The sequence below is a fragment of the Rhipicephalus sanguineus genome, chromosome 7, assembly GCF_013339695.2.
Source record: "Rhipicephalus sanguineus isolate Rsan-2018 chromosome 7, BIME_Rsan_1.4, whole genome shotgun sequence".
NCBI classification, from domain to species: domain Eukaryota; kingdom Metazoa; phylum Arthropoda; class Arachnida; order Ixodida; family Ixodidae; genus Rhipicephalus; species Rhipicephalus sanguineus.
The window spans coordinates 41,066,252-41,088,789 of record NC_051182.1 but is presented as its reverse complement, the minus strand read 5'-3'; the positions used below and the strand labels follow the sequence as shown (position 1 = coordinate 41,088,789).

Below are 22,538 nucleotides of genomic sequence, written 5' to 3'. Positions count from 1 at the left end.
AATATTAGAAGGGTACTGGTATTTTCTTCATAATTTTGAGAACGAGGATGTGAGTGTTTTGTTACAGCAAATAAATTAGTTTTGCGACGCCAGCCACATGAACAATCACTGGAGTAACGACGACATAATCATTCTGGCAAGTAGGACATAGGCAATCATTGCAGGAGACAGAAAATTTTTTCACAGATGTGTCATATTAAGAGGTGCAGTGCATTCTTCATTAGGCACAAGGATAGATATAGCAATGGGTTTTCCAGAATTATATGTTCATCGTGCACGGGTTGATCATAGTCCAAATTTTTTTAACATTAGTCGTTATAAGGAAACTTAGATTTAGAGTTCCTTAGTGACAGTATATGTGCCAAATGCAGACTTATAAGCAGTTTACAAGTGTTTTGTGGAGTGATACAGGCATTTTTTACAGTTAGATAGCCACTTCCGATGGTCACTGTACCTAGAAGCATCAGCATTTGAGATAAGTAAGATTGAATGTAATTTTCTGTTAGTTCTGGAACTTCAGTGGTGAACATGTCTCAATTCTGCTGGTGCAAAGTATTTTTAAAATTCAGTGTAGAAAAATACAGTTAGCGTGCTATATATGGCAGTAAAGTTTACTTTTTTGTAAATATGTGCACTTTCTTTAGTTTCTCTGCTCCGGAGGTTGAGATAATTGAGAAGTAGCCCAGGGCTCTGTCCGTGGGCTTCTCCTATTTCACACATATATTAAAGACCTTCCACTCAAAGTGTGGTCCAAGATATGCCTTTTTGCAGATGATCGTGTTTTGCACCAACCAATAACAAAATTCATAGGACTGCTCTACTCTCCAGCAAGACATCCTCCTAATCCAGGCATGGTGCAGCGAATCGTGCAGGTTCGTCAGTGTAAGTAGGTGCTCCCACGCATGTTTTCACTGCGGTCGTAATTACATAGTGCCTTCCCACTACCAACTAAGAACTACATTTTAGCTCAGTGCGAGGCGATTAAGTATCTAGGAGTGCATATGTACCTAGTGACTTGTCCTGGAACCATCATATTGTCACGTGGTCGTGACGTCGACGAAGACAGTAGTCAGCACGTCCGAGATGAAACTGTTTATTTGGCCGAACTTGTGGCCGAGAAACTGAAAATCAAAGTACAGCAATACGCTGATAGCGGCGAACAGGGCGTCGACCGTCGATCAACTGACAAGCGGTCAAGCGCGTCGGCTTTTATACAGGCGCTATCGAACTTTCCAGCAATATCGCTGGTGGCGGCATTATCTCTCGACAAAGCTAGAACATTCACGGGCGGCGCGCAATCTTAACAAAACGATCTACTACAATCCAGAAGCTTCTCAAACACTGCTTTGCGGACAGCGTCGATCGTTGATAAACGTCCTTGCTGGTCAAACCCGAATAATTCCAAATAAAACAAGAAGTGGGCGTGGCATTGCCCCCCTCTGAAAAAAGCATCGTCCCGATGCTTGTGAAAGAACAAAGAAGAGAGAAAGAAAAACAAGTGCATACACAAATAAATTACAATAACAAAGGAAAAGTAGAGTCCCCAGGTTCGCTAAAGCGCAAAAAACGGCTTAAGGCGCACGACATGGACGACTTCAGGTCGTGCGCGGCGTCGCTAGGAGTTCGTAATGCCGTCCGGGATGACCTCGTAGTCAAGAGCGCCGAGGCGTCGAAGAACCTTGTATGGCCCGAAATATCGCCGAAGGAGTTTTTCGCTAAGCCCACGTCGGCGTATCGGCGTCCAGACCCAAACACGGTCGCCGGGCTGGTATTCCACGAAGCGTCGTCGAAGATTGTAGCGACGGCTGTCGGTGTACTGCTGGGTCTTGATGCGCAGGCGGGCGAGCTGTCGAGCTTCTTCAGCACGTTGTAAGTAGGTGGTCACGTCGACGTTTTCCTCGTCGGTCACGTTTGGTAACATGACGTCGAGCGTCGTTGCCGGGCTCCGTCCGTAGACCAACTTGTACGGCGTCATCTGCGTCGTTTCTTGCACAGCGGTGTTGTATGCGAAGGTCACGTACGGAAGGATGGCATCCCACGTCTTGTGCTCGACGTCAACGTACATGGCCAGCATGTCGGCGATGGTCTTATTTAGCCACTCGGTGAGGCCATTGGTTTGAGGGTGGTAGGCAGTGGTCCGGCGGTGGCTTGTCTGGCTGTACCTCAAGATCGCCTGAGTTAGCTCCGCAGTAAACGCCGTACCTCTGTCGGTGATGAGGACCTCTGGGGCGCCATGACGCAGAACGATGTCTTCAACAAAGAACTTCGCGACCTCGGCAGCACTGCCTCTAGGTAGGGCCCTTGTTTCGGCGTAGCGGGTCAGGTATTCGGTAGCTACGACGATCCACTTATTACCGCTAGTCGACGTTGGGAACGGCCCCAGGAGGTCCATCCCGATCTGCTGGAACGGTCGCCGAGGTGGCTCGATCGGCTGAAAAAAGCCCGCTGGTCTTGTTGGCGGTGTCTTCCGTCGCTGACAGTCTCGGCATGTCCTTACGTAGCGAGTGACGTCGGCGGCAAGGCGCGGCCAGTAGTACTTTTCCTGTACTCTTGCCAGCGTTCGGGAAACACCGAGGTGTCCTGCTGTCGGGTCGTCGTGCAGGGCCTCGAGGACTTCTGGTCGCAATTCTGGAGGCACCACGAGAAGGTACTTGGCTCGATGTGGCGAGAAGTTATTCTTTTGGAGAACGCCGTTGCGTAAGAAAAACGACGCCAGTGCTCGCTTGAACACTTTCGGAACGACGGCGTTCTTGCCCTCGAGGTATTCCATAAGGCCTCTGAGTTCCGGGTCGGATCGCTGTTGTTCAGCGAAGTCGTCGGCACTTATGGTTCCCAAGAAGTAGTCATCATCCTGGTCGTCTTGCGGCGGCGGGTCCACGGGGGCACGAGACAGGCAGTCGGCATCAGAGTGTTTTCTTCCGGACTTGTAAACGACGGTAATGTCGAATTCTTGCAGTCGTAGGCTCCACCGTGCGAGGCGACCGGAAGGGTCCTTCAAGTTAGCTAGCCAACACAAGGCGTGGTGGTCGCTCACAACTTTGAAGGGCCGGCCGTAGAGGTAGGGGCGAAACTTCGATGTAGCCCAGATGATGGCCAGGCACTCCTTTTCCGTTTTGGAATAGTTGATTTCTGCCTTTGATAGCGACCGGCTAGCATAACTGATGACCCTCTCCAGCCCGTCAATCTTCTGCACGAGGACGGCGCCGAGTCCTAGGCTGCTTGCGTCGGTGCCCTATTGAAAATTTGCCCAATGGTGGGCATGATGGGACCCACTACCCATCATCTTGGTGGATTATGGTACTGGGTAATGATGGACACATGGTGGACAGATGGTGGGTGATGGACGGGTGGTGGACAAATGGTGGGTGATGGACGGATGGTGGGTGGATACTGGGTGATGGACAGATGGTGGACGGATGGTGGGTGTATATTGGGTGATGGACAGATGATGGATGGACGGTGGGTGATGGACATGCTAGGTGTATGCTGGATGATGGGCAGATAATGGGTAGATAACGATGGGTGTTGGACGCCTGAGTCAAAGTCGAGCTATGCAATTATTTACAAAAAAAGACATCGTGCTTCTTAACTTGATTATAGACCACCTTTTACCATTGAGGTTAACGAGTTTACTTGCTGTGTCTACACGTGGCTAAGCATGCAGCCACACGTTGATGCAGCACGAAATCAATGAATGCATCTTGCACCAAATACTCATGTTTATTTGTTCTCCATGCTGCCATGCCTCACACGTACGCCCTGCTGGCTTGCTTCATAAAGTAACTTCTTAGGAACTTGCAGATGGAAGAAAGGCAGTTTTCTTGAGGTAGTGCAGTCAGCCAGATGGGGTGTGCTTTGAAGTACTTTTCCAGGCATGCTACAACAGAATTGAATAAAAACAAATAAACTGCTTTTGCTAAATTTGGAGCAATAACATCAATGAAACCAGTTGCAATCACTGGCCAAAAGCTTAAACCGTATCAAGTCAAATAAAAGGCAGCACGTATCAGTCCACATGTCCGTAACGTTCTAGTACGTAGTTCATTGCCAAGGCTGGTGTGCAAACCCCATTAGCTACAAAGTACGTCAACGGATGACCTTGCTGTGCACTTTGAGACTCCATATTGCTTTTTCTTATGCCAGCCATCCTTGACAAAAATATGCAAGCAACCACTTCAACTCTTTCTCTACCGAGTTTTTTGTTAAAAATCTACGAAAATACCATTTTTTTATTTGCCCATTTGATTTCACGTGTCCCGAAAAAACTAAAAAACTATTTAAAGGCACTTTATGCACAAGATAAAAGAAAAAAAAGAAAAAACACAGAAGGTGCCCTAATTTTTAATCAGTTTTTGGTGCGGAAAATGTGTTTGCAATTTAAAAAATAATATGTGGGGACAAGGAGCCCGTAAAAAAAGCCCTGGACGCGTCGTAACGTTGGGGGTTTCTTTACTACTATTGCCGTGCACTGTCGATACGTTGAGATTCAGTGGTCATCCGAATCTGAGGATTTATAAAAAAATATTCTGTGTAGTCGCTGCCACACTTGCAGGGGCACTGATATTCTTCGTTCCACAAAACTTAAGCGAACAAGCTGAACAAAGCTGTTGCTGGCACTCGCGCACGTACACCCTTTTCTAATTCTATTTGCCAGAATACTGCCCGTCCTCAATAAAATGCATGCTTTGAGCGTGTTTTTATATTTTTGCTGCACTATCTGTGTAAGTCAAAGACAATGCAGCAAACTGAATCAGAGTATCTTAATTGCAGCGCACCCAAACGCTTCTTTCAGCGTGGACAAGCCCAGTTCTTCGGTAGGAGCAGTACAAACCGTGTACGAACTCAGATCGTCCATGGTAGGAAACGGGTTAAACAGATTTTAAAGAGAAAATTTGTCATTTAGGGCAAACAACTTCAGAGTACCAAAGGCACCACTCTTTACACGAGAAGATGCTTGGTAGGCGATTCATAAAAGACGGTAGGCATGCAAACATGAACACAAGACAGAAGTCAGGACAACACAAATGCTGACTAACCGACTAGCCGAATAAGGTTAGTCGGCGTTTGTGTTCCGACTTCTCTTTGGTGTCCGTGTTGCATGCCTACCATCTTTTATGATGAATCCCTACCAATTAGCTCTGCTTTCTGGCATTGGTAAGCAAGATAATGCGCAAAAAGAAGATACACGAGGCGATGCTGCATAGACGTTCCCACACCAGCTCTCCGTGACATCAGATTTTGCCAGCACCTGCTACGGGCAATATTGTTTACATTGTGTTCCTACAGACCCAAATCTTAACATAAGTTTCACAAAATTTTATCGAACCAGTGTGGCCAAAATACGCAAAAAGACGTGATATTCGCAACGTCATGTTGACATGTATGTGCAGAGTTTTTGCATGAAATTCAACAGGTGAAACACTGGCCTTCATTTCCTCTTCTACTAATTTACCTATGAAGGTAAAATTAATGACATTACAGATCTTAAAGAATAATTTATTTGTCTAAACTGATCTAAGGTATCACTTTAGTGTCCTTTAAGGGGAGACACTCCTCGAAATAACTTCTTTTTCATTTCTTGTAATAGACTTGAAAATACACACACACACAAATACACATACACATATGTTGGCATCAGATGCAATTCACTAAAGATTGTTTGTGCCAATACAAGTGCACTGGCACTTGAGTTTGCAAGTCTAAGTGAAACAGCACAGAAAAAGAAGCTACAATGTATGCTAACGTTCTTCATGTCCAAGATGGTGTGGGCGTGTTGCATTAGTGTGCCGTGAATGTGCTGCATGCAGAACTTTCTTTTTTTGGCACGGTGGGAAGGCATGAAAGTTTATAGAAAACTTTGTGGAGGACAGGCACAGCTAACCACGTCACCCAGTAGCGTGTATGGTCTTAATTGTTTATATTTTTTGTTCATATTCCTATGCTCAAACAGATAACTAAAGAGTACTTATACTTAAGTAAACAGATTACTCTGGTAGGCCATATCTTACAAATTTCATTAATCATAAGTGTGCTGTTTAACTGTATGGCTGTGAATGCTGCAGCATAAGAATGAAATCAAATGTCCATAAAGCGCAATTAAAAGAGGTTTAAATTTTTTTTCCATTGCTTTCTTTGAATCCATTACTTGTTTTTCATATAGTAGTTTTTAACGAAAACTGGGCTCGCCTATTGCTTTCCGTCCTCTTCGTCCAAACAATAGCAGCATTACTCGCTGAGTGCGATAAAAATAATGGCAACTAGGGAAAAATGGGACAAAATCAGTCTGAGAAATGGCAGAGATGCAAAATGGACATAGCATATTTGTTCAATATTCAACACAGGTCTTAGGCAACAAACATTGATGCCATTTGTCACCAGCACTGAATGGATCAAACTGAAGTATATAATTGGCCGAACAGACTGCTTATGTCCAGCATGTGTAGCAGCCACTGACCTATATGATAGGGTCCCCAAATTGAATGCCATCATTGCTCAGAACAGCAGACGTGACGTTCAAACTAGCATCACTTTTTTCGTAGAAAGTGAGCGCATTTGCCGTAGCCTCGAACCATCAGCACTCAATAAAGAAAAGGTAATCATTTCCTGACCTAAAGATTCTAATCAGGGCACCATCAGAACTGACAGTTGGGCAAGGTGGTAGTGATCCATCATTGAAATTTTGCTGGTGTTGTTTTGGTCTCTTCTTCGTTCTTGTCTAGTGTATTAAATTATGAACCAGAACGTATACTTCGTCGACCATTCTTAAACATCACCAAGTTTATACAACATTAGAACCCAAACATATGCCATACTTTTGTGTGACAATGCAATCCTGCCGCCCTTTCATTTAATATCAGTGATATGTATACAGACAACATTCCTTACAAAAAGCCTCGGCAGTTTGGAAACGAACTAGTCATTATTACCTTGTATACAGTCCCTTACATATGTAAACACTCTGTCGTGCAGTTACAAGTGAAGAAGTTCTACATGTCAACATTCAAATATGACACAATTGAGCAACCTTCACATTTGAGGAACCGCTTCAGCATAACGAGCCCTTACTCTGAAAGGGTCCGCAACAACAAATGAAAAGAGCTGCTTTTGCAAGAACACAGAGACCAATATTTCCATGTCCAAATTTAAAAAAAATTAAGATGTGAGAACGAAGACTCTTGGGGCTCTTGATTGTGAACAGCATGTGAAGTTGGAGACATTTGTCACATTTTACTGAGGTTGAAAGCCCATAGTTCCAGACCATCCAGTAATTAGATCACCTTTTTGTTCAAGTCACCAGGTATCACACGCATTTTTTCGAAAATGCTTTCCTCTGCCAACAATGCCTTTTCAAAACAAACCACCTTGCTTCAACAGACACAAATCTTCCTTGTCTACTGCATGTCAAAACTTGCTGGCCACAAATTAATTTACCAGCATCTTCTAGTAGAATGCTTAACAAATTTGTTTGTGCCTGAACGTCACAATGAAATTTCCTCGTCAATGCATGTGTTTCACATTTTGGAACTTTTAGGATTAAATGTGTCGTGAGCAAAAGCCAAGTCATCTTGGAATCGATTCAGTAATTTCACCTATTAAAGTGGAGTTTAGAATCAAACAAAAGCTTTGTGCTGAACAAATTCTAGTGCTGACTGAGCTTATGATCATGCCCATCACTTTGTCGAAGCCTCAGAAAGTACAAAGGCACGAAATATTATAGAAATTGGTCTTGTTTATGATTAGAAAACAGGAACACACTTATTCCTCAGTCTACTTGAATACTTAGGTGAAATGCTTTGGCAGCCATGGTATTACTTTTTACTAGCCAACAGGAAAGTTGTTGTTATACCACACGGAAAGTGAAAAAAAAATGCCTTGTTTGTGGTAAAAAAGAACCTTCACTAGGTGGTTCTGAAATTTGAAGCTCAATAAGCTTCCTGTCTGTGTGAGATGTAAAAAAGGCCTCTTATGACCATTTTTCACCATGGGAACCCACAAGATAGTGAGCCGTTCTTTCTTGTCGTTTTAAAGCAAAGAACATGGCAACACTCAGCATATAAATTTCTGCAGATGTGGGTCCTTTTGTTGAGAGACGTACTCCGTACTCTTTCAGGGCAAGAAAAAACACCGGTCATTAAGCCCTTCACATATGAAAGTGATGTTTTGGGTGTAGGCAAGGAGGATACGTTTGAGTCGTTGCTGCACGACCAATAGCTGCTTTGTGTGAGCTTATGCACAGAACGACATAGATTACTGTGTTTTTCAGAACACCTTTCAGATCTTTGCAGGTGTACTTGTTGAATTTTTGCCTGTTTACTGTGGATCTACAGTGACGTGATGGCTGGATGATGTCTTCACACAAATGTCACACAAATGTGTAAGTTCCGAGGTCATGTCAACCTTGCAATTCATTTCAATAGATTGACTGTGAACTATAAACGAACTCGGAGATCTGGATTATTTTGCAGTTAGAAGGGATATAGGTAGATTTCTCCTGTGCTCTTTTTGACGAGGGCTGATGTGCTGGCTAGAACTTATGAATATAAGTGCCTTGCAATGATGACACAGAAATCTCGGGCTTTCGCATGCAGTTCAAACGCTACCACACGTGCTCGGCATCATTTCTGTAGTTCGTACAGCAATACTGGACTCATGTTAACCTATTCAAAGCTGGTGAAGAATATTTAGAATGAAAGAAAGCTGAACAAATGGGTAATGATTCATCTTAAAACGAAGGTAGGCATGCAAACGCAGACACAAGAAAGAAGTGGGGTCAACACAAACACCAACAAACAAATGAAGAGGCATACAGTGGTGGAAAAGAAAGTCGACACAAATACCTTTACACACATGTGCAGGGATAGGGAGACACTTATCAATCCGGCACACTTGGAGCTTTACGTGACAGATAACACTTCAGGAATCTGATTTCTTCGTCATGCAAGTCAGCTGACAGCTAGCTCACACATGCGGTTCCACAGGCTTTTAATATTACAGGTTTTTACATTTCTACTCTTGAATGAAACTACGCAATCATCGAATTTTGGCGTGCATTTACACTCTCGACAATGCAAGGTTATATTAGGTGGTAAACCTCCAGTTTATGACTCCTGATGTTTCGTTTTTCTCTGGTAAACATAGCGGCCCATTTGCTCTTTGGAGAAGCAGCAACAGCGAAGAGAAACATTATACCACACCTGTACGGCAATCGGTAAATTTGTTGGTGTGTTCTACGAAACAAATGTTAGTGCACTTTTTGTCTATTATCTGTTTATTCTTTCTCTGCAAGGTGGCGCAAATCTTACATAGCGTATTGGCAGCCGTAAAGACAGCATTAACACTGTATGCTGTTCCCACTTTCTTTAGCCTGTGAGATAAGCAATGAGTGTAAAGAATACCTACGGCACGCTTGTTACTGTTAATTTTTGCATCCATGTTTGCACGTGACACAATTGGCTTCTTTAAACGTTCAGTGACAGTGGCTACTGCAAACGAGGATAACCTGCACCTAATGGACGCGTAACCTGCGCGTTAAAGCTGGCCTTCATTTTGTGTACAGACTTGTGAGAGATGAGTTAAAGCATGACATGAAAATAGCATTTTTTCTAAGCTTAGAATGCTTGGAGTTGAAGTTTGATAACAGTATTGAAGATCCAGAAGAATACTGCTAGCAAACTTATTTTTCCTGAAATGCAAATGCCTAAGCAAATGCCTAAAGTTTGTATACTATCATTCTGAAGCAATACTTCAGTAAACTTCGGCCATGCTCCATTTAACTCAAATTGTTCAATCACTGAGGTAACCATGGATTCAAATTGGTAACCACCACAAAATATCAAGTAAGCGTACCATGGACACAATGAACTTGCATTGGTTTAAAGATGCCCCAATTCTCAGTGATTTATACCTTAGCACAGTTGACAAACGCTTAGAGGAGGCCTTAGGTAAAGATATTATTGAGGTTTTTCAAAAATTACGTGGACATGATTGATTTTTGTAGCGGTGATAAACTTGAAACCGTGGTTACTTCAAAGAATAGACAATTTGATGTAATTGAACGAGGGCTGAACCTTACTAAATAACTGGCTCAGAATGACAGAATAGTACAATTTCAGGACATTACCTTAGTGTTTCTGGGGAACCACGTGTGATGGCAGTATGCTCCTAGATCTTCAAAACTACTGTTCAACTTCTCATCCAAGCATTCTAAGTTTCTAAGGAATAGTACTGGCATTGCTGTGTCATGCCATAAGTATTTTCTCACCAAGTCGTGTGTGCACACAATGAGCACCAGCTTTAATGAACTGGCTAGACATCTATTAGATGTAGGTCATTCTTGCGTTGTAGTACCTCGGTAGCTCAATGTTTAAAGAAGCACATTTTGTTACGTCTGAACGTGGTTGCAGAAAGCAATAGTAACAGTGTGTCTTAGGTGTTCCTTACATTCAGTGCTTATCTCATAGGCTAAAGAAAGTGGGAAGTAGATAAGGCATTAATGTTGCCCTTATGGCTGCCAATGGGCCAGGTAAGATTTGCGCCACTGTACTGAGAAAGAATGCGCAGGGAATACACAAAAGGCAGACTCACATATTTTTTTGCAACACACACCCACTAGTTTACTGATTGCCGTGTAGCTCTGGTTTATAAAGTTCTTTATAGCTGTGGCTGTTTCTACATAGCACAGATGGGCTGCTGTGTTATTCAAAGATTAACGGAACGTAAGAGGTCGTAAACCAGTGGCTAACACACTAATTTATCTTTGCATTGTCGAGGGTGTATATGCACACCAAAATTTGATGAATGCAAGCTACTATTCGCTAGTATCGATATGCCTGGCATATTAACAGCAGTGGAAGTGCATGCCTGAGGCAGCCGTTGAATAACTTGTATAAAGAATGAATGAAATGCCTACACATTTCTCTCACGTAAAGCCCCACATCTGCCAGATTAATAAGTGTCGCCCCATGCCCGTATGCAGGTAAGTGTTTGTGTCTACCTTCTTTTCAGTCGCTCTGCAATTCTTCAGTTGTTAGTCAGCAATTCTGCGGTCCCGATTTCTCTCTTGTGCCCGTGTTTGCATGCCTACCTTCATTTAAGATGGTGAAGAGTGGCACGACTGTTTGCTGCTCAACCGCAGTCTTGAAGAAAATGTCCCCACATTGCTAATTCATGAAAATATGACAGATTTGCGAACACAGCTGCAGGAAGGTGAAACATAAACTTACCTGACCCTCGCTGCATGACTTGAGTAAGCATGGCGCCTCAGGACAGCTCCTTTGCAGATCTAGAGCAAAAAACGCAATACAAAATATTAAACAAAACAATACAAATACATGTTTTTACTATAAAAATGCATATAAGTTCAAAAGCACGAGCTCGTATAAGCTGCTAGCCACATATTTTAAAAAGTTTCCAAGAAATAATTCTCGAAGCATCCACAAGCTACAAACATAAGTAAATTTGACCAGATGTGTCGTCAGTGTGTGAGAATGCATTTTGGCTGTTACCTACTAGGTTATCTGCGTGCAACTTTTATAACAGTACCTGGACAAAAATCTTTATAAATGCACTTCATCTGGAACTCTGAGACGATTAATATTTACAAACGTCGATGACATGAAAAGGTTATACGGCTTTGAATGATGATCAACAGTACACACATGACTTCCCCAATCAGCTGTGAAAATGGCTCAAGCTATCGCTCTCTCCCAGCTAAATACCCGAGACAAAGTTGATGAGCATGGTGAACAGTTTTATTAAACCCCGTTGCCAAGATAGCTGCTTAAGACATTGCAATGACATAGTCAACAGAGAAGCGCAAAATTATGTATTTCCAGGTTTGTTGAATCAAAAATAAAATGATACGTTGGCCACGCCTCCAGTTTGCTTTGCGTTGGCTTATATGTATTAGTAGATAGCAGGTTGCTATTGCATATACTTCATTTTAGGCCAAAGACCTAGGAAAGCATTCACATTGGCTCTGACTGCCTTGTTTCCTAGTGGTGTGTGTCATCTTCACATCTTCTTGTCTACTGTTCATTGCCTTTTTATGCACCGACCACCGCAGTCCCAGTCAAGCACACTACTGATAGAGTTGTGCATTGCAAGCATGCAATTGTGGTTAACAAATATGAGCAAAATAAAATGCAAGGCACAATTACCTAGACAAACATGGCTTGTTTTGAACGAGAAAACTGTCTTTCATTATTACGCTTCTTCCACACAGGTTCCGCAGAAGTGAGTCGCAAAAGATATGTTGTTTTGATGGGCAAAATGAAGTATATGTGATGCACCTATTGACGGCCTTTTCTATAGAATATACATCTTTGTTTGTTTTTTTAGATTTTGAAGAAACCGGACACTAATAAGCAGACAAGCTAATATGCATTCATCATGTCTGGCTGAGTAGAGTAGCTATTCAATTAATGCAGCATTTCAATAACAGAGCGAGTTTCATAAAAAGAATGTAAAAGAAGGTTACAGCTGTTGCTCGTAGTAACAAGTTTGCTTGCCCTCTCCTTTTAGCAGATTTATAAAAAATACAAGAACCAAAGAAGGAAAATTGTAGTGATGCACCATATGGCACAAGGCAATGTGTGTGAGTGACTCATCGCTTAGCCTATAAAAAAATTACACCATATCTTAAAACAATGGTCATTCCTGCAGTGCCTGAATGTGCATTCTCATAAAGCGTGGAATTCTTGCATTGTTCTGACACTACTTAAAAACTGATGATAGTTATTGACTCCAAATTGTTCCACAAACAGTCCTATTCACCTTTTAGAGGGCGGCCGCAGCTAACTTTCGCATACGCTAGGCACAAATAAAATCTGAGAACAAATTTTTCTTGACGAACAGCCACCAGAGCAAGGTTTTGCTGCATCAGAATAATTAAAACAGAGATTTGCGCGCAATGCAAGCTGATAACCATCAGTCGCACTAAAGTGAGCACACACAGCAAGAGTCATTTTGGACCGTTATATCTCGTGAACAAAGCAGATGAGGACATATGGTATTAAAACCGTATGTTCACTGACATAAGCGCTCTTCAATAAAAAATTGTCGTCAAAATTGAGACCGGATTTTTTTATTTTTTGAAAATGAACTTTTTTGAAAAAGCTCGCTTCTTTAACTATTTTTTTTTCTTTTTTTGCATTGCCCGTAAGAAAATGATCTTCCGTATAAATGTTGCAAAGGTTCTTTTCTATATTTACACTGTTTTGAAGTTTCTGTTTGAAATAGAAAAGGCGCCAAGGTGCCTCAAGCTTAGCACTTTTTTTATTTCAACCGTGTTTGCCATTTTTTCACATTTTCTTCCTTTTGAGAACGGCATAAAAAATGCATGGATGTAATTCACAGTATTGCGTTTTAAAATGAGGAAAAAAAATGTCAACACTACATTTATAGTTCGCGTTAAATTCTGCAGTGAAATCCGAAAACATCGCAGTGAGCAAAAACAGGAGGCCCGCACCGCCACCTTCAAGTATTTTTTTGCCGCGCCGGGAGCGTTTCTTGGAAATAAAATTTTCGGTTCACTGCACTTTGTGTGCGCCCACATTACACATCAAAAACCCAGGCAAAACAAAAATATCGACCGGACAGGCATGTTTGATCTCTCGTGGAATCACCCTGCTGTGCATTGCTGCTGTGTATTTGTGGAATGTGTTTTCTCACCAATGCTTGGTTCGAGGCCACCGAAAATACTATTTTATAAGAACAAATGTGCTACTGTTAATTTCTGGGATGTCAAACTCAACAAATCCGCATACCTTGGATAACAGGCTGGGTCCGAGCTAGTTGGTACACTGACATTATGAAACCGTTAAGCGCACAAAGACGGGAATAAGCACTCTGTGTGTCGTCTTCTTGTTCCCGTCTTTGTGCGCTTAACGGTTTCATAATGTCAGCATACCTTGGCACGTGTCACTCAATGCATTAAAAAAAGTTTAGCCTGGCTGGTATACATTCTAACAGGGTATCTCCATCCTTGATCGAATTTCGGCGCTAAAGAAGCTCATAGTATGGTAGAGATTCACCATGGTGCCACTCACTGGTACCAGGGAGACCGCAATAGGAGGAATCTCTTTGTCGTGTTCCACTTGGCATTCGTGACCAAAATCATATGGCTTTGAAGATGTGTGTACAAAGTATGGATAGGCACTGTACGCCTCAGGAAGCATTGCTTTTGTGTGCCTATCTGCAACAAATGCATTTATGCCACGGGTATCTCTGCGCTGGCATGAGGTGTCGCCAAAGTACCACGAAAATTCAACTCTAGGAGAGAATGTTCAGAGCCATGTGTAACGTTCAATGCAACAACAAAAGCAAGGATTGACTGCAAGCCTACTTGGTTCACAATGAGAAGGAAAATCTTACAAGGGTCAATAGTGTGTGTAATTGTGCTTCTTGTATTGCCCAAATGTGCTGCAGCATTATAAAAAAGAGAGCGCCGTGAGAACACCATCTAACTTTGAATATGTAGGAAAGCTTCAAAATGGTGCTCCAGGAACGTTCACACATGTTGAAATGAAAACAGCAAAAAAGAATGAAATATTGCACAAAACATCACAAGTCATGGCGTGATTGTCATAACTGGAGGAGGGATTTCAAGCTCCCTCAAAATTTTGAAATGCTGCATGTTCATATAAACGCACACACACATACGAACACATGCACAAAAAACATGAAGTATAGCAAGACCGCTACCATTAAATTTTCTGGCTAGGCCCCTGCATAGTGTGTATTTGTGTGTGGTATTCTGTGCTATCTTCATTATGACCCTGTAGCAATAACACACAAATCTCTTTGCTGTACAAGGGTGTATACATGAAAGCCAAATTTCCTGAATGTGACCCTATTTCCTTGAATCAATGCAGGAATTGTGGGCGGTGCCATTACTAAACATGCAAATGGAAACAGGAATAATCCTTGATACACAGGGATACACGGAACAGCAACACAACACTGTAACCGGTTTCTAGACTGGACAAATTCGGCTGTTTTGGTGCCTGATATAGGTTGTTGTTGTTATAGATTAAACTAGACCTAGAAATGATACACTTTAGTATTGAGCAGCTTCGGATCTAAATGCATTTTAAATTTGATGTTGATGTGTGGCACATATGTCCTATCTTTATAGAGGATTCCTACTCCACATTAGCACTCCTACATGTTCCTATGTTCGCGCATAGCAGATGAAACTTACTAAACCTCACCACATGTGAGTAGTCACACATAAATCGCAAGTTTGATCTGTGACAACAATAATGTCAAAATTGTTTACAACAGAGCTGTGGCCTACCTGCATTTGTTCATCACTCGGGTTCACATCAGCATTGGCTGCATATGGTCATCACCAGCAGGGGAGGCGGCTGCAACAATTTCTTTGTTAAAGCATTGCCGAGAATTTGGTCTGGTTTGTTCCCGAAGAAATCTGGTAGGACAGGCTTTGAGAGAAAGTTGTGTAATAAGGCTGTTACCTGTCAACTCAGAGGTTATGCCAAGCAGGCATGGTCTCACGCAAACCATACACTGAATAATAAATGGGACTGACAAATACAGGGATATCTTTAACTTCGTTCATCATGGAACTAACACATTATGCACTGATTAGCTTATGTGTTAGACAGAAAATAACATGAGGGAGGTCAATATATTTCACTAATAACCCACATCCTTGTCAGCCACATGCTATAATGGGCATTCGACAATTACCCTTCTAAGAAAATGTGAATAAATGTTATCTGAAATTTTCAAAGCCTCATCGTACATGTGATTATTGCTCAATACACTTTCCCATGGATTCTACTGAATGAATGTCGACAGCATGTGCTTTGCTGCCTTCAACATAATTTATGAGAAATACACTTTGTGCTTGACGAAAATTGCAGAGTTTTTGCAGAATTTCTGTGGTCTACATGTCTTTTTACATCCAACAAAGCTCCGCATGCCAGTGTTGCACAGAATTTCTGTGGTCTACATGTCTTTTTACATCCAACAAAGCTCCGCATGCCAGTGTTTCACTGTGCCATGTCAGTGGATTAACACGGGAATTTGGGCGAGTTGGTGCGTTATCATATTCAGCTGAACGTGTAGCCTGGCATAGGTGAGGGAAGAATTGGATGACACGGCGCTTCATTCCTGGTCTATGCCACGTTCCCCGTGAAACGATACAAGCCATGTGAGTGCCATATTATCTACCTTAGATGCAGGGTGGCTTGTTTGTACCCTTAGCAACATACACAATGTGCAACCACATTTATAGCATACTTTATGCAATTTAGCATACTTTAGCAAATAAAATTTATGGTGCCGTAACAGAGCCTGAGCTCTAGTTCGTGGGTACGATTACAGCGCTGCTTAAGTGGTGCTTTATGATACTTGCCAGCGTCATGGAAAACTGCAGTCCACCTATCGCTCCACCAGTAGAGCGCGAATAGCGTATGAGTGGTTTTACGTAAACGCACTAGCACATAAACACAGTGATGAGTGCTTACCACAAGCTATACAGCTGCAGAAGTTAGGAAACAAGTAATACCAATCCGATAAAGGCAGAAGTTGAGGGTAAGATGGGAGCTTGAAGAGATGAAAAATTCGTGAACACGAGGTGCCAGCAACACCCCGTGCTCACGAATTTTGCACGTAATACCACTGTCACAGGTAACTGCGATGCACGAACGCACATACAGTGCCGAAAGAAATAGCAAATTCAGATGGGAGTACGCCTTGCCAAATTAGGTCAACAGCATAAAAATGGGTCAAACTGACTAAACTAAATACAGTGTCATGCTGCAAAAATTGCATTTTTAGCAAATCTACCTTAGCTATTGCTTAAAAGACGACAAACAATGTCCAAGAGTGCTAACCTAAACGCTTTTGACGGTCACGTTACTTAAGGACGCACAAAATGCACGCCTAAAGAAAATATCCCTACTTACACTTTATTTCTCCCACTGTACTGATTCACGGCTCATGGCTCAACACGGTGGCTGGAGATCATTCCTTTAGAGCTCGTTCAAAAGAAAAAAAATAAATCAAGCTTTGATTTCATTGCTTTACCCCAGGTAAGTAGACAAGTGTAAACTGCACGCATAAAACACATGACCATGGTGTGTCTGAGAAAAATGTCTCCTTTCAGCAAATTTAAACATAGCGCAGTGCGTGCGTACGAGCTAATTACCACAACTTTATATAACTACTGATTACGCTCTTGGACAAACGTCGTGCGCAAGCACCATGCACACAACAACGATATGTGGTACCAACAAGTTATGCGATTTCCTTCAGCGACAACGCATATTACAATAAGAACGACTGACAACGTACGAAGCGTAACATTCAAAATCACTTACCTCTGGCAAGAAAGCACGCTGGCAGCGTACACTGCAGGATGACCGCCGGTTTTCAAGCGATGCGCAGAGCAAGGAACGGCCAAGCTACCCGCATCCGGCTGTCCGAAGTGCTCGAACGTCAAGGCATTTTCTAGGCCCACAGAGCGTGCCGTCGAGTAAAGATTGCGGTGCTGCTACTCACTGATGTGTGGAAACGTTTGAAGAGGGCACGGTGTAAAGAGGGTCTCCAAAGCTTTGAATCACGTCCCTCGATCGCACCGAACAAAGGAGTCGCATAGAACGGAGTCGCACGGCCGGCATCTGGTGACTATTTGCACGGTGCCGCGGATCATACTCAGTGAAGAACTTGCGCTTACGTCAGTAACGGCAACACACAACACACAATGCGAAGTAACGCAGTAAAGGTCGACCGCATGAACAAAACTCGACACTACGACGCACACACGAAATGCAGGACGCCGCCATGTCTGGGAAGAAAAAAAAAAGCGACAGGGCGATGTTGGCGACACTAGCGCCACCACCACCTCAGTTTCAGTTTCGGTATCGACATATGAACAGAAAAATCGTGTGTGCGTTGCTACAAATAGCTCAAACACGAGTGCTAACGCTGCAAGAAGGAAATGCGCTATCTTATATATTTGTCTCATCAATCTGTCATTGAAATTTACAGCAAGTTATGCAGATGTAGCGGAATAGTTAGTGAAGTTGTTCAGGGGAGGTCGGTCTTTGACTGCGATGTGAAAATGCACATCATGCATTCACGAACATTTTGTCATGTAATTACATCCGCAGCTTAATGAATGTTTACCTTCAGCCTTAACTTCATTTATTAATACAAAAGCGAGTCTGCTCTGAACCATGTGGTTCATTGCTTCTCGCAGTAGTACGGAAAGGCGGGCTAGTTGGTACGAATTCATAGTGCAAAAGCGCAACAAACACAGGGACACAGGCAAGAGAGACGATACAGGCGCTAACTTTCAACTGACGTTTTTTTCGGAAACGCTCATATATATATAATACAAACAAACAATTGGTCATGCGCAGTGACTTCGTCCGACAGCAAAAAAAAAAAAATTCTCACTTTCCCAGTCACAGTCCTGAGACCAGCAAATCTATTTCTTTATCCGACAGGGCATAAAGATGGGTGGCTTATGCACTTATCTTTGAACCGTGCAATGAAAAACGCTTCGGCTACCTCTCTAGCTGTTTGATCGCCGTTCTGAAATAATATGGTTGTGTCATCAAAACACGGGATACATTTGCACTCTGCGCAGTGAAGGGACAGGTGGTTCCTGCATTTCAACGAAGAATGGTGTTCACGAAGGCGAACGTTTACGCAACGTCTAGATTGCCCGACATACGTGCGACCACATGACATTGGTAATCGATTACCAATGTATTTTTGTGCCGTTTCTTAATGCACGAAATCACACCGTTCGTGCGACATTCATTAGGAAATTATGACACAGCTGCCAGAAGTAAGTTACGAAGAATTGTGTGCGCTGTAAATGCATGCGTAAAACAGCATATGTCTGCCGCGTCGCGCTGTGCCTTGGGCGCTCTCACTGTTTCACCAGTGCCGTCACGTGCCCGTCGCGCGAAGGGCATACGTTACTCCAACATAACTTTTTGATGACATCGGATCCGTGGGAAATCCTAATATTGGAATAATGTGAACGCACTGAGCGAAATTGTTGCCTTATTTCGAACTGTTTGCTTAGATCGCGAGCTGCTAGTGGTTATACTTGCAGCTCCCACTCGCAGGGGCGTAGCCAAGGGGGGGGGGGGTTGGGGGGTTCAACCTCCCCCCCCCCCCCGAAATTTTTCAGTTTTGCTTGCGTATATATACACGCACACATTCAAACACACGCACGAAGGTGCATAAAGTATGGTTGACCCCCCCCCCCCCCCCCGAAAAAAATTTCTGGCTACGCCCCTGCCCACTCGTAATCACAAACGTTTCTTTCCTTACGCGTAAAGGCGGCCTTTCGTAAGGAGAACTTCAGGTAAAGTGAAAGGAAAGGTAAAGCGACCTTTCAAAGACCCACCTTAGGACATTTTAAGGGCACCTAACGAAAGACAGCCCTTATCCGTATGAGTGACTGTTATGGGAGCGAAGCACGTTTTTACGCTTGAAATCATCCATTCATCCGCGTATAACTTAATCCTACAACAAAAGGTTAAATCAAGTGTGCATTTAAGCTTTTGAAAGCAAATACCGCTAGTGTTAGACGGGCATTTAGCGCGTTGCTAGCGTTGCTGACTCGCTGACTCTTGTTGGCTAAACTTTCTTTTCGGCTAAGCACTAGCCGTCACAATAACGTGTTTGCTAAATTTCCCGTCGTTTCATTTGTGTACGTTCAATGCACGTGTTTGTGCTGGTGGTTGCACGGTACGTTTGCATTCGTAAGCTCTAACAAAGTGAAGGGCGTTGTGTGCGGTCCCCTCGTTGAGCCCGGGCTCCCGCCTGTTTCCCTCCATTCGGCGTGCGTCCTCAAGGGAAAGGGGGACGTCTCAAGGCTGAATTCCCGTAATGTCCCCGTGTTGTTGTTGTTTGTGGTTATGTGGAGGAAGAGACGTGTTGTGTGGCCGTGTTCTGGCCGTCATCGCGGCCGTCAGTGACAGCGGTAGAGAAACGGACGGTCTGTGCGAACCGAAGTGAATGCGCGTGAACGGTGTGCCTGTGTGGTGAATATTACCTCCTTCTGAATGTGTTCTAATTCAGCTTCATTCTAATAAATGGGTAAGGTTTTCTCATTTCCTTACTTGTGTTTATTTACTTCGGTCGGTGTTAGCACTTTTGCCGTTAGATTTACGCACCGAGGACTACCAGCGGACTAGTTGGGATTATTCCAAAGAACTCGAAAGGCTGACCACACGGAAGGTGCGTTTACGACAGGTGAGCTCCGTTTTCGCATATTGCTACTTTCGAGGAGCGAAGACAGCAGCATTTTGCCGATACTGAGGCTCCTGATGTTTGTTCAAATTGTGGCTCAATCGTGCCAGCTTCATCGCCTTTCCACGCGTGATAGTATCCTCGATGAAATACGACACGTGTGATTGCTCGCACATTGCTTCGAAGCTTTTTTTTTCCTTTTTATTGTTGCGGATGTCGTGCTTTGTACGCAAATACACACATATCGCCATGCTGGATAGCATAAGCCCTAGGTACTTCGAAAGCTACCTTACGGAGGCTTCCTTTTCGTAAAGTTGTCTAAAGGGGGCTGCTGAGGATAAAGTGTGTTCTTGAAACACGGTAAGGAGCCGAGCAAGTAATAAAGATGTACTCGTGCAAGTGCACCTCCGAGCTAAAAATACGAACCAATACGCTAGCGGTCGATCGAGTTGCTTGTAACCGTCGCGTACAACAATCTTTGACAATGGACATCGTGTCTATGCGAAATTAGGCCAAGCATGTAGGCGACGCAAAATGTAATTTTAGAAGTGTTGCACTTTGTCGCTTATGCTTTCTCCAATTAGTTAGGGCTTTCATCAGTTAATTGTCATGTGCAGCGCTTGCCTCTCGCTCGTTGGTTCAGAAGTGAACTCTTCTCACTTCCATTTTCAATGCAAGGAAACAGGGGCGTAGCCAGAAATTTTTTTCGGGGGGGGGTTCAACCATACTTTATATATGTTCGTGCGTGCGTTTGTATGTGTGCGTGTATGTATACACATGCAAAATTGAAAAATTTCGCGGGGGGGGGGGGTTGAACCTCCCAACCCCCCCCCCCTTGGCTACGCCCCTGCAAGAAAACGCCTATAGATGCGCGTTGACAGTTGATGCACAATGCCCTAGAGTACAAAGTTGTATCACAACAATTCGGCGGTTTTCTCGGATGAGTACTTCTATGCATCATAAATGCAGCTGATCACGAAGCATCCATAATCAGCAACGTACGTGTCCATCGACGCAGGCTCCTCATGTTTCTATTATCACATCTATTGCACCCAGCATCCACCCGGCACATCTCCACGTATGCCACCACCCACTCACTTTGCCCAACGGGTCTCCCACCAAACACGAAGCTTCCCTGCATCCACCCAGCACACCCACCAATTGTTCCACCACCCACCAATTTTGTGTCTCCACCACCCACCCATTATGCCCACCGATTGTCCACCAAACCACCAACTTTCCCAGCACGCCCACCAAGGGTCCCACGATGTCCACCATTACTCCCACCATGTACACCATGTTGTCCATCATACCCACCAGAATTTCCACCATTTCCATCATAAATTTTATGATGGGCAATGCTGGGATTTTCAATAGGGTGTGGATTTCCGTATCGGCGTCTTCGTCGAAATGGGCTAGTATTGGAGGCATCTGAAGGCGTCGTTTAAGTTCATGAAATGCCTCGATTTGCGCCGTTTCCCACTTGAATGGCACGTCGGTCTTCGTCAGGTGCGTTAGTGGCTGGGCTATTCGAGAAAATTCCTTGACGAAGCGTCTGTAGTAGGCGCACAAGCCGAGAAAACGGCGTACGGCCTTCTTATCGGTGGGTGGCGGGAAGGCAGCAATGGCAGCTGTTTTCCGAGGGTCCGGGCGAACACCATTCTTGCTGATCACGTGACCCAAAAACAAGAGCTCCTCGTACGCGAAGCGGCACTTTTCAGGCTTCAGGGTGAGTCCGGAGGTATTGATTGCTTGAAGTACAGCTTCAAGGCGTCGAAGGTGTTCGTCGAAGTTTGAGGAAAACACAACGACGTCGTCCAAGTACACAAGGCACGTCTGCCACTTCAAGCCGGCCAGTACTGTATCCATAACGCGTTGGAAAGTCGCGGGCGCGGAGAAAAGACCAAAGGGCATGACCTTGAACTCGAACAGGCCATCTGGTGTTATGAAGGCAGTCTTTTCTCGGTCTCTCTCGTCGACTTCGATTTGCCAGTAGCCGGTCTTGAGGTCCATCGACGAAAAGTTCTTGGCGTTGTGGAGTCGATCTAGGGCGTCGTCTATTCGTGGGAGAGGGTACACGTCCTTCTTCGTGACCTTGTTCACGCAACGATAGTCGACGCAAAAACGTAGGGTTCCATCCTTCTTTCTCACTAACACCACAGGTGACGCCCACGGACTCTTGGACGGCTGGATGATGTCGTCGCGTAGCATTTCGTCGACCTGTTTCTTGACGGCCTCGCGTTCTCGCGTTGAAACTCGGTACGGGCTTTGACGGATTGGTCGGGCACTTTCTT

The 22,538-nt window shown here is 43.8% G+C and overlaps 1 long non-coding RNA gene across 2 annotated transcripts; it reads right to left on the bottom strand.

Annotated features, from left to right (window-relative positions):
• Window positions 1-3,706: 3,706 nt before the first annotated feature.
• LOC119399409 (uncharacterized) lies at window positions 3,707-17,448 on the bottom strand. Of its 2 annotated transcripts, none has more exons than XR_005184846.2 (3): window positions 17,349-17,448; window positions 15,299-15,368; window positions 3,707-3,877 (listed from the first exon to the last, which is right to left on the bottom strand). It is a non-coding gene; the product is annotated as an uncharacterized LOC119399409 (long non-coding RNA). The 2 variants fall into 2 exon arrangements; XR_007416846.1 differs by lacking the exon at window positions 3,707-3,877 and adding an exon at window positions 11,237-11,281.
• Window positions 17,449-22,538: the final 5,090 nt, after the last annotated feature.